Source organism: Rhinolophus sinicus, chromosome 17 (genome assembly GCF_057876585.1).
Source record: "Rhinolophus sinicus isolate RSI-liver-muscle chromosome 17, RSI-T2T, whole genome shotgun sequence".
NCBI lineage: Eukaryota > Metazoa > Chordata > Mammalia > Chiroptera > Rhinolophidae > Rhinolophus > Rhinolophus sinicus.
Genome location: NC_142517.1, coordinates 139500537 through 139511664, shown reverse-complemented (window position 1 = coordinate 139511664; position 11128 = coordinate 139500537). Strand labels below are relative to the sequence as shown.

The following is an 11128-nucleotide window of genomic DNA, read 5'->3' as shown; positions in this document are numbered from 1 at the left end:
GTTTGATCACAACTGAAAGGCTCTGTGTTACACATTGTTTCTGGTATATGGCCATGTCTGTCAAATAAAAACATTAGGATGTGTTCTCGTCCATCTTATCCACAGGATCTGGCACTGTGGGACTTCTGGCTCTTCCCCAAAGTCAAAATGACCATGAAAGGTACATGTTTTTAATTTAATTCAGGATATTGAGGCAGCCACAACAGCGTGACTAAAGGCACTCACGAAAGAGGACTTCCAGAATTGCTTCAGATAGTGGAAAGAATTATGGGATAAGTGTGTCTGAAGTGAGGAGGAATATTTTGAGGGGGATTGATGGTAATACCGTGTTTCCCCGAAAATAAGACCAAACCGGAAAATAAGCCCTAGCATGATTTTTCAGATGACGTCCCCTGAGCATAAACCTTAATGCATCTTTTGGAGCAAACATTAATATAAGACCTAATCTTATTTTCAGGGAAACACAGCATGTCTTTTACTGTAATATTTTTCTTTTTAATTTAAACATTCACCTTATTATTTGACCAGTCATAAGTTAATGTATTTATAAATCAGAGAAATAAATGTTAGTTCATGGTAGTAAAGTCTAGAATTCCAGACAGGGTGTAGCTCCTCTTCTTATCACAGAAGGGCATACAGAACTAATTAGTTTTCCAGGAACTGTGTAAATCAGGTTTTTAAAAATTATATTACTTAATACCTATATTGGGTTATTTGCAGATTTTAAACTTAACTTAAATAATAGCATAAATTCTTAAATTTCACTGCCATATTAGCTTCTTGCATTTCAGAGAAATAATGTACATTCTTTCTTCTAAAATCAGTAGGAAGTCACATTGGACATGCCACTTAACCTCAGTGCCTAGATTTTTCAGCAACTTGTAAAAAGGACCAAGAATAACTCCTAAGTTAATAGACAATTCGTCTGAAATGAAATGGAGCAATACAACATGAGGACAAAACTTACAGTGGAAAAAAAAAAGGTATAAAAATGGAATGTATTCCAGAGGCCAGAATCAAAGTTTGCCAATGACAACACACTCTAAAAAAGACTACATTATATAGTGGCCAGGAAAGTCAAGGGAAAAAAAGTGCTGTGAGGAATGTATCGGTTCCTCTTGAGCCGTCCATCTACATTGGATCAATAGCTCTTCCAACCATGGGACATTCAAGCTTTCAGCTTGAGAAATTGAAGTTCTCAAAATAAGTCAGGGTTGCAACACAAGTCCATCATGGTGTGTCACAGAAATGAAATGAGTTGTCTCCTGCTCGACTGATGACTGACATCAAACCAGGAGGAAAACAGAAGAAAATAAACGAGACATGGGTTTTGAAAAGTTGTTTCAGAGACTTCTGTGGGCAAGTTTACTCTAAGGGGTCTGCTCTCTGTTTGAAGCACGTGCACAACTCCCATCACAGTAATGAGAGCCACAGCACGCCAAAGAAGCAGTGAGGGGAGGGCGCCCAGAATTGTTTACCACAGTAATGTTTTTGTGTAAGCTCTAAGTTAGAACCCAGAATTTCTCAGACTGAGGTGGGGAACAACCATGGAATGCCCAAGGACTGGCAGAAAATGACAAAGATGAGGTATTGGGAACAGGTGATTTTTCAGTACAAAGTGATGACATGGATATTACACAATGACTGGAACAACACATGCTGGCAATAGCCTATCCTGTAAAACAAAGTTGTAAGAAAAAAAATCAAAGGCTGTTCACGATATGTCCATGTTGCACAGCTAAAAGACCCTGCAGTGCCTACAAACAGCCCAACAACATCAATGTTTGGTAAAATTGCTAACAGAGATTCACGTTGATAAAAGGGGTGGGGGCGGAGGAACAAAACAACTTTGTTATCCATGCTACAAGCCCTTCTACTCTGCTATTATTCAGACTTTCAAAGTGATTGAACTGAAAATATTTTCCATCAGTGTACACAGATGCCCCGGATACATCGGAGACCTGTGAACTGCGATGCCTTACATGCATTGCATCGGCTCTTCTTTCCTTAGCCCAGAGCAAGGAAAACAGGGCGGGAAGCAATGAGCATCTCTGGCGCCAAAGGTGAAAAATGTTATGCTCAGAAGTGAGATAGCTGTGTTGCCTCACGCAATCTCAGTTAATGCCTTCCAGTTAGCAGCCATTTTCTGTAAGAGCCTCTTTACCTTTGACACCTGCTGGAAGGCCAGTGTGAGTCTAGTTTAATCAATAGGCCATGATGCATCCTCTCTTTCTCTTCATGCCCTTGAATTGATGCTATCTGAATTAAGGATTTTATTTATCATTACCTCAGTCAAGTCATCTCTAAAACGGATCCTTCTCCTACACAAGATGATATTGGATTCTGGAGCTTCTCCAATCAGTCTATGAAACGATTGACAAGAAATACAAGGATTTGGCTTTAAAATATTAATGTATACAAATTCCCCTCTTTCAGGTGCCTGCTGTGCAGTAATCATGTGGCAGCATGGTGAATACAATGCAGCTATGTAATGTTTACTGAATCAGCAGTCACTCTGTTATCTAATATATAATTTTGTACAGAATTCCTGAAATATATACAGTATTTACTTCAGTGTAGCAGGAGTAAGTTCGAAGTACAGCTATAAATTAGTGTTCTGAAAATTGTAGTTGAAATATAATGGGACACACTTGGAAACATATACTAGTAGCTGTATCCTTGAAATGTGTTCACAGATGTGATTACATATATGGAAATGTGATTTTTTTTTTTTTTTTTGAAAGCATGTAACAAACTCTTCTGGTATTTTGCTTAGTGGTGGAGATTAGAGCCAGGTACTTTTTATACACCTTTGATTCACATAAAACTCATGAGTTGCTATCTTTTTTACCAATCTCTCTCTCTGTCTCTCTCGCTGTCACTTTCTTTCTCTCTCTCCTAAGAGACAGAAGCAAATTGTATCCTCACATTTCTCCACAAATCAGTGCAATGTTAATGTTATAGAGAATTTGAAAAAAAGTATTTCAGATATTAACTTCATATCTATACGTTTAGAATTTGAGGATTCTCCTTGAAAATAAATGATCTTTGTTGATACACACCTTCTATTTGTTCACTTTTTCTTTGATTGATTTATACTACATATTCATGTATTTATTTGCACACTGTGCAGTTGAAAATATTAGCATATGATACATACATATATATATATATATATATATATATTTTTTTTTTTTTTTTATTTGCTTAACTGCTTGACTAACTAAAATATTGCACATCTCCTTTTGCCCAAGGAAAAAATTCTAAATTGTCTTTAGGCTTTGGTAAATTGCAAAATGCATGTTTCAGGTGAGGAAGGCAGTCCAGGACTGTGTTCTAACCACAATAGTTCTCTTCATTTGAGCACTGACGAGCAGGACATAGGACAGAGGCATGTAAGAATACATATGAATATTTCTCATTTGTTGATTTGGGAGAGGGTGGCCAGTTTCAGGAGGGAGCTCACCCTATGTCATTGACAGATGAGACCTGCGCCTTACTGGCCCAGAAACAAGGGTGATTGGATTAAGACTGAGAAGAGGAACCGATTTTAGGCAAGTGAGTAAATTCTTGCTATTTTAGTCTATTTTACCTAAGGGGTTACTGTCTTCTAAGTGTAGTATATGAAATATTAGAGGTCTGTCATCACACTCAGCAAATCATATATCTTTAAGGGAATCTATTTTAAAGCAAAAATTCTGCACCTCCCTGGATGCCTTTGGATTGCCTCAGAACCTAGGTTCGCAAAGCTTAGAGGATTCTTTATCTGTTTATCCAATTCCCTTGTCAGGTAAGATTATATACAAGGGACCCTCAATGTCCAGTGATAATTGGTACCTGAAAAAAATGGCCCTTAGAATAAGTTCCTCCAACATGAGAAACACAGTTTCATAAGTAAAATTCACAATCATACTTTAAAATAGTCTGAAACAATTCTACTTCTCAAAACAGATTTAAACTTCACTGATATGATTATTTTTTGTTTGTCTGTAGGATACAATGAAACTTTTATATTTCTAATAGTTGCCGAAGAAACTACCTGAAAGTTGTCAGCTCAAGTTGATTTCTTCTTTCAATCATCTCAATTACCACAATTTGATGCTAGGTCTTCATCTTCCTTAGGACAGGGAATCATCTAACTATTATTTATTTTATATAATTTCTCCCTGTCAGCATCAGTCAGTTTGTTATATTACTCTTCATGGGATCTCGCCAACCACCTTCAGTAACCAATATTTATTTTTGGCTGTATGGAGCCATACCAACTTTTCAACGTATTTTGTCCGCCATTATATGCACTACTGTCTCTCTGAATGCTCTTCTTCTTACCTCATCATCAACCCTCTCTTTTCCCTTCTTAACTCTGCCAACCCTTACTTTTGCATTTTATAAACTTTTCCAGAAACTCCTTTATGATCTTTACCCACCTGCCATCTTGGGTAACTTTGCAGCTCACCTCCTTTCTGAGATCTTTCTTGTATCATCTATTATACTGTATTTGTATTTTTTAATTGCTTTGTTCCCCCTAAATAAACTGTAATGTCCTTGAGGAATGGAACTAAATGTTTGAGGCTGCTATATCATCATCTGCCAATGAGCCTTGCTTGAAGTCTTTGTTCAACAAATGTTTGCTAACTAAGTAAATAAAGACATTGCCCACCCACCCCTACTCTTTCCCCACTGAAATCTACTAGTCAGTTTTAATAAAGTGAACTAATCAGATTGAGAGAGATCTTTTGAAGACAGTGATTTTCTAAATAAACATATAAGAGCAGACAGGTGCATAGTAAAGGCTGGATTAATTGAAAATGGTGCTTGCCCATGAGGCTGATTTTCTACCCATGTACAAGTTTTCCAGATGTAATCATCATAGTTAGTTAATAGTCCTGGCAATATTCTTCAGAACTAGAAATGACAACTAATGCCATGATGATATAGAATCATAAGTTAAATGAGGAATAAATTTGTCTTTTAAAATTGCATATGCTAAAATTGGAATGTTGAGTTTTGTGTAGGTATTTACTTGTTTAATAGATTATTTTAGACTGAAAGGATGTGACGTAGAAAGTTGTGGGAAGATGGTTATAGAATAAAGGGTTAAAAAAATTGGTCAGTGTGAATTGCTTAATTTTGTTAGCACTTGTCTCTTTTTCTGAAAGATTCTTGTCCAATGGATCAATTTGTCATCAAGAAGGTAATCTATATTTACTTTGCGGCAGGTACTGTAGCTCTTAGCTCTGCATTTAGCTGATTCAGCTCCTACCCAGACCACTTTGACCTCAGAAATATTCCCTGCTAACTATCCTCCTGTTCACTCCAATTTGTACTGCCTACACACTTACTGCTGAGTGTCCCTCTGGCCATTTTGAAAGGTGTTTCATCATACTACAATAAACGTGAAATACTGATGCACTCAAAATGGCATACACACACACATATAGACACACACGCACACACAAAAGGTTGCTGGATATCGACATGGGACTGGACAGGGGCATTTATTACACTTTACTCTTATACTATTGTCTACCTTTGGCAAAGGAAGATTGTAAGTGTCCCTGGTGGTCTCTGACAATCAATACTACATGGGAGTTAAATTGGACCTCAAGTCAAGCACACATCTACGTTGGCTGAGATACCTTCAACCTAAAATCCCTGGAAAATTTACATTTTTCCACTATGTTAACCAGTAATAGAGTGAAATGAGTGAGAAAAAAGCAGCTGTCTAGTTTGTATCTCGCATTCCTTCAAACAAACCTGGTCCAATTTTTAACCCCTGCAGGTGTGTTACAGTAATAAGCCTAACAGTCTTTCAATTTTTAAGCTTAGAAACACTTTGGATTTCATGACAAACCTTCGCTAAGAAAGACAAACCATCATGACACAAAATCCCAAGTATTAGAGATATTCTCTAATGTATTATCAATCTTTCCTATATGCCCACATTAACAAAACAGAAAAACAAAAAAGTCTTCTAAATCCTGAAAGTGAACTGGAAAATAGATGCACTTCTGACAACAGAAAAACCATCACATTAATTAGTTGTTAACTCTGAGTTTCTGAATCAAAAATAAATTTAGGCGTAGTCAATTCAGTCCTCTCAAAGTAGTGTTTATTCAATTATTTTGGTAATTTGCAGGACTCGCATATAATCTGGAAAATATTTAGTCCTGTCTATAGACTATACTATTTATATTATGATTTGTACCACTTTAGACTTTGTGATTTTTGATAATATTTGTATGTTTCAATGTATCACTTTACCTCCATTTAGTATTACAATTACTTTCCATAGAGAACAGAATTCCTAACTGTAGATCAAACATTCTTTTAAAATGAGTATCACAAGAAGTGTTTTGCCCTAACTTTAGATAATCAGAGGCAGTTTCTGTTTCTGGTCATGGTGACTAGAAATAAAACAGGCCACTAAGTGGGCCACATTTCTTAGAATGGAAAAAAAAAAAAAAAAAATGTTGTATTGACATAATCCTGGTGACTGATCTAATAGGACTATTAATGAAGGGTTCCTGAGAAAACTGGTGCACTTTTTTAAGACAAAACAAGTTGAACCTATTGAAAATTGTTTCAGTGAGTTATTTGCAGTGGTGTGCTGATAAATGTTTAACAACCAGTTCTTGGGGTAGAGGGAGGCAGATTTGCGGTGCATTCTAATTTCTTTAGTCTGAGTATGCCCACTCATGGCTGATTTCAGTCTACCAAAGTGATGTCACTAATGGAGAGTTGGGAAGCGATACCCATATATGGCTCTCATGAGCTGGTAATATGTGCTGGCCGGGTCTAGTATGCTACTAGTAATCTTACCAACTTAACTTCTCAGTACTAGCTTTATGACTAAGAAATGGGAAAACACCGCTATGAAAATGTGTGGAAAGCCATTAATTATTATGAAATACAAGCTTGCTTTCCTTTTTAACCCATACTAAATAACAGTAACAATTTTTATTTTATTGTAAACTTTCTAATATTTTTATATTTACCTTAATTGGCCTTCCTTATATTTGAGGATGGTGGCCTTGGCTTTTCTAACTGAATCATGATCCAGAAGTAGTTGACTAAAATAAAAAAGAAACATTACATAAACAAGTTGAGTGTTTACTATATATGAGTATGAAGTACTGTGTTATACATGTACTACACCCCAGAAATCCATATGGCTATTTCTTTCCTCTCATTGGTGTCTCTGTTCAAACATCATTTCCTGAATGGGCTTACCCTAGCTACCCCATTTAAAATTGTCACTAACCCTTTAGGCACTTAAACCCTCTTATATGGCTTCTATTATATTCCTTAGCACTTTTATTTTCTAATATTACTGAAAAAATGTACTTACTTATTTTGCTAATTGTATATTCTCTATCTGTGTAAATACGGTATGTTCTGTTTGTTTTGTTCACTTATGCCTCTCCAGTTCCTAGAACAGTGCTTAGTACATAGTAGATGCTCAATGAATATTTGTAGAATGAATGAGATGATTCCCAATGTCTGATCAGAATGAAAATATGCAGTGCTTAGGAATCATTTTCTGGAAGTGTTGTTTACTTACTTGATTAGCAAAAGATTATGGGACCTCAATCAGTAATAGTTTTCAAAAATAGCCTAGATTCTCATTGTTTTTTTCCTGAAATCATTTAGATATAGCCCTGTTTAAAGACTGAACATTGCCCAGTCCAGTGATTTTTTTTTTTTAAGTGTTCTAAGAGGCCTCTCAAAGACCCCACAAAGAGGAGAAGGGGCCAAATGGGTGGGGCTCAGGTCTCCAGCCAGGCATCATACAGAGGATACTGCTTTTATCACCTCTGATTGTGCATAGGGAGGGGACAGAGTAATGGTAGAGGGTGGGGGCTGTGTCACAGCATTTTATTTTAATAAAAGGTTTCTATGCTAAAGTTTGGAAAACACTGTTTTAGATTACCCACTTCTTACAACGCTGTATTTTTTCTTCTGTATTTCTACTTATTTAGTTCTTATAATTGGTTAATAAACAGAAAAAAATATCCATCTTTCCTTTAAAGTAAATCACAAAATCTTATTTTATAAAATATCACCTAGCAGGCAGGCACCATAATTTTTAAATAAGCTCTTCTCCATTTTTTCTAAAATAAAAGATGTGTCGATTATACACTTGTCCTTAGCATTTACAGATTGTTTTTGAAGAAAATTATATACAAGAGTTAAGAGGCTATATTTAAAGAAACATTTCTAAAAAAGCAAACAAACAAACAAAACTAACAAAAGACCAACAACTAAACGATCTACTATCAAAATAGTATTGAAGAAAATTATTTTGAAATATGAATCAGGTAGAGCCAGATGCCTTCCCCTTGTAAGCAATTTGAATTCAATTTGTGGCAAAAAGTGCAGGCTCTCCTGGATCAATAGGGCGCATTCAGCACAGCTGACATACTACACCTGATCCAGAGCCAACCTGGCTGGGGACCTATTAGTCATACCTGAGGGACTTTCCTGAGCTTTTATCTCGGGGTACATCTCCTAGGATTACAGGTACTTGAGGCTAATTAGGTCTGCTCTATTACCTGCCATGGAGGGCCTCTGTTTCTACAACATCCAGTTTACCTTACAATTTCAATGAGATAATCAGGGTGCCACAGAGCATTAAAGGTAAAATGATAGCCTTGCATACACCCCTGACTGCCTTTATCTGTTAATACCATGCGCTGGCTGGTGAGCGCATGCAAGCGTGCACAGGCACACACACTGGAAGGCTAAAGAGATAATAGCTGGACTGACCTGTTATAATTTTACCTTGTTTGCTTTGTTGCTTTTGCTGCTCAGAAGTCAGTCCCCCTTCCAATGTAATTATGTAATTAGAGCTAAAGACTATAAACAAATAGAGAATTGTCCCCTCCCCCAGAGCTCTGAAGTCAAGCCTTTTCAAAGCTGAGCCTTTGGAAGCCTACACCTCCCTGTCCTGTCACATGGAGGCAGACCTGAGGCATGTTACATTCCTGACCTACTCTTCCTCCTAGACTCAGCAAGCAAAGGGAGCACAAATATAATGCAGGGGCCAGGCTTTCACGTTGCATTTCTTCAAGTTTTAAATGAAATCAAAGTGATTTTTTTCTTCAAATTAGCATTTTATTTAATTGTATGTTTTGACTTAAACAAAAATGTAAACTAAGGCAAGCTCAAAAAGATGAATTGATTTGTGAATAGCAAAAGGGTTACCATTCGGGACAAGAAAAATGTAGCAAGCCACAGGCAAATATGAAGAGGCAAAAGAAAGGTCAACTTTTAATAGGTTTTAGACAGAAATTGGAAAGATTTGTTTTGAACTCATTGGAGAAGAACAAAAGTTCGAAGTTGGTTAGTTCATGGTAGTTATTCACTGGCTGCAGGCATTGGTTAGTATGTTGTTGCTAGGGTAGGGAGGGCTCTTCCTTCTTCTCTTTCTACTCCTTCTTCTTCTTCTTAGCAGAGGTTGAATTCACATGTGAAAAAATATCCTTCTTTGTTAAAATAATTCTTGTCTTCCGTTTTCCTGCTGGTTATGAAGTCTGCAACGAGTCAACTTGTGGTACGTGCATGAGAGCTCTCCTTTCATGACTTCCTGACTCCATTCTGAGTAAGGTTCCCTCTATCAATTTTTATATATTGGCATATTTATTATGCTATAACAAATTAAGACTGTGAATCAAAATGGACCCTTTGACAATATTTACCACTCCTCTGTAACCACCTTTCATTGTTTAGACAACCTCCTAGCTTACTATATTTTCTAACTACAGAGCAATTACATTTGAATAGCTGGTAGGATACCTAAGGAGTATGTAGTACTATGATGTAGTTTTGTAAGGCCAAACCAGATTTTACCCCAAACGTTATTCTTCTAGCTCACATGGGAGAGAAGAAATAGCAGAGAATGTTCAGGTTCACTGTACTGTTTGGGCAGAAATGCACTTGCAAAGATAACAACAACAGTTAGCAATACTATTGTATGCTCTGGCTTTGCTAACCCTTTGTCATTAGAAAACATCAAAGACATTTGTCTCTGGAGAAATTTCAAGGTCCCCTTTTATTGTGCTCAATTTTAACCACTGTTTTGTGCCTCCTTTGATTTTGTTTTGTTTCCAGCTTCAAACCCACAATTCTCCCTTTGAAAGGATCCATTCTGAGCTGCAGGGGTGGCAGTGTAACTCAGCAGCTACATGCTCAAAGTCCTACAAGGACCAGACAATCGACATGGGTGGGTAAAGCGGGCATGTTATAGGTTATTTGTGTAACCCTCTACAGACTTTCTTTCCCCAATATTTTTAATTTTTTTTTATATATGTAATTGTTGGTCCACATGCAGATGTATGAAATGATCCCATGCACATTTTACTCAGTTTCCCCAATGGCAACATCCAGAAAAATTGTAATATGATATCACAACCAGGAAATTAAAATTGAAACAATCTGTCATTCTTATTTACATTTCCCCAGTTTACAAGTACTCCTGTGTGTGTGTGTTTGTGGATTTAGTACTATACAGTTTTATCACATATGCAGTTTTGTGTATCAACACTACAGTCAAATCAAGAATCAAAACTGTTCCTTCATCATCGGATCCCTACTGTTCTTTTAGTAGCCACACTCACCTCGGTCCTGCACCCCACCTTCCCCTTCTCACCCTTTACTCTGGGCAACCACTAATCTGTTTTCTATTTCTATAATTTTGTGACTTCATTAATGTTATGCAAATGGAACCATGCAACATGTAACATTGTGGTTTCATACACTGACTTTGTTCCCCTTGTATAAATCGTTGGTAATTCATGTAAGTTGTTCTGTGTACCAGAAGTTAATTTCTATTCATTGCTGAGGAGTATTTCATGGTGTGGATGTACCATAGGTTATTGAACCTTTTATTCACTGAAGAACATCTGGGTTGCTTGTAGTTTGGGCTATTACAAATCTAGCTGCTGTGAACATTTGTGCACAGGCTTTTCTGTGAACATTAGTTTACCTTCCTCCTTTGCTCACTTTAGGCAGAGCCATATACTAAGAGAACTATTTCTTTACTCTAAGAAAAATGACCATACAATTGCCACAAAAATTGGCACGTGGCACTAAACCTTGGTATGATGGAACAACAGGTAGTTGTAGG

The 11128-nt window shown here is 36.8% G+C and overlaps 1 long non-coding RNA gene across 1 annotated transcript in view; it reads right to left on the bottom strand.

The window, feature by feature from the left end:
• Positions 1-6943: 6943 nt before the first annotated feature.
• LOC148754856 (uncharacterized) overlaps positions 6944-11128 on the bottom strand; it is an 80332-nt gene continuing 76147 nt past the window's right edge. The window contains exon 4 of the long non-coding RNA XR_016019816.1: positions 6944-7073. This is a non-coding gene — a long non-coding RNA (uncharacterized LOC148754856). The remainder of the gene's footprint in view (positions 7074-11128) is intronic.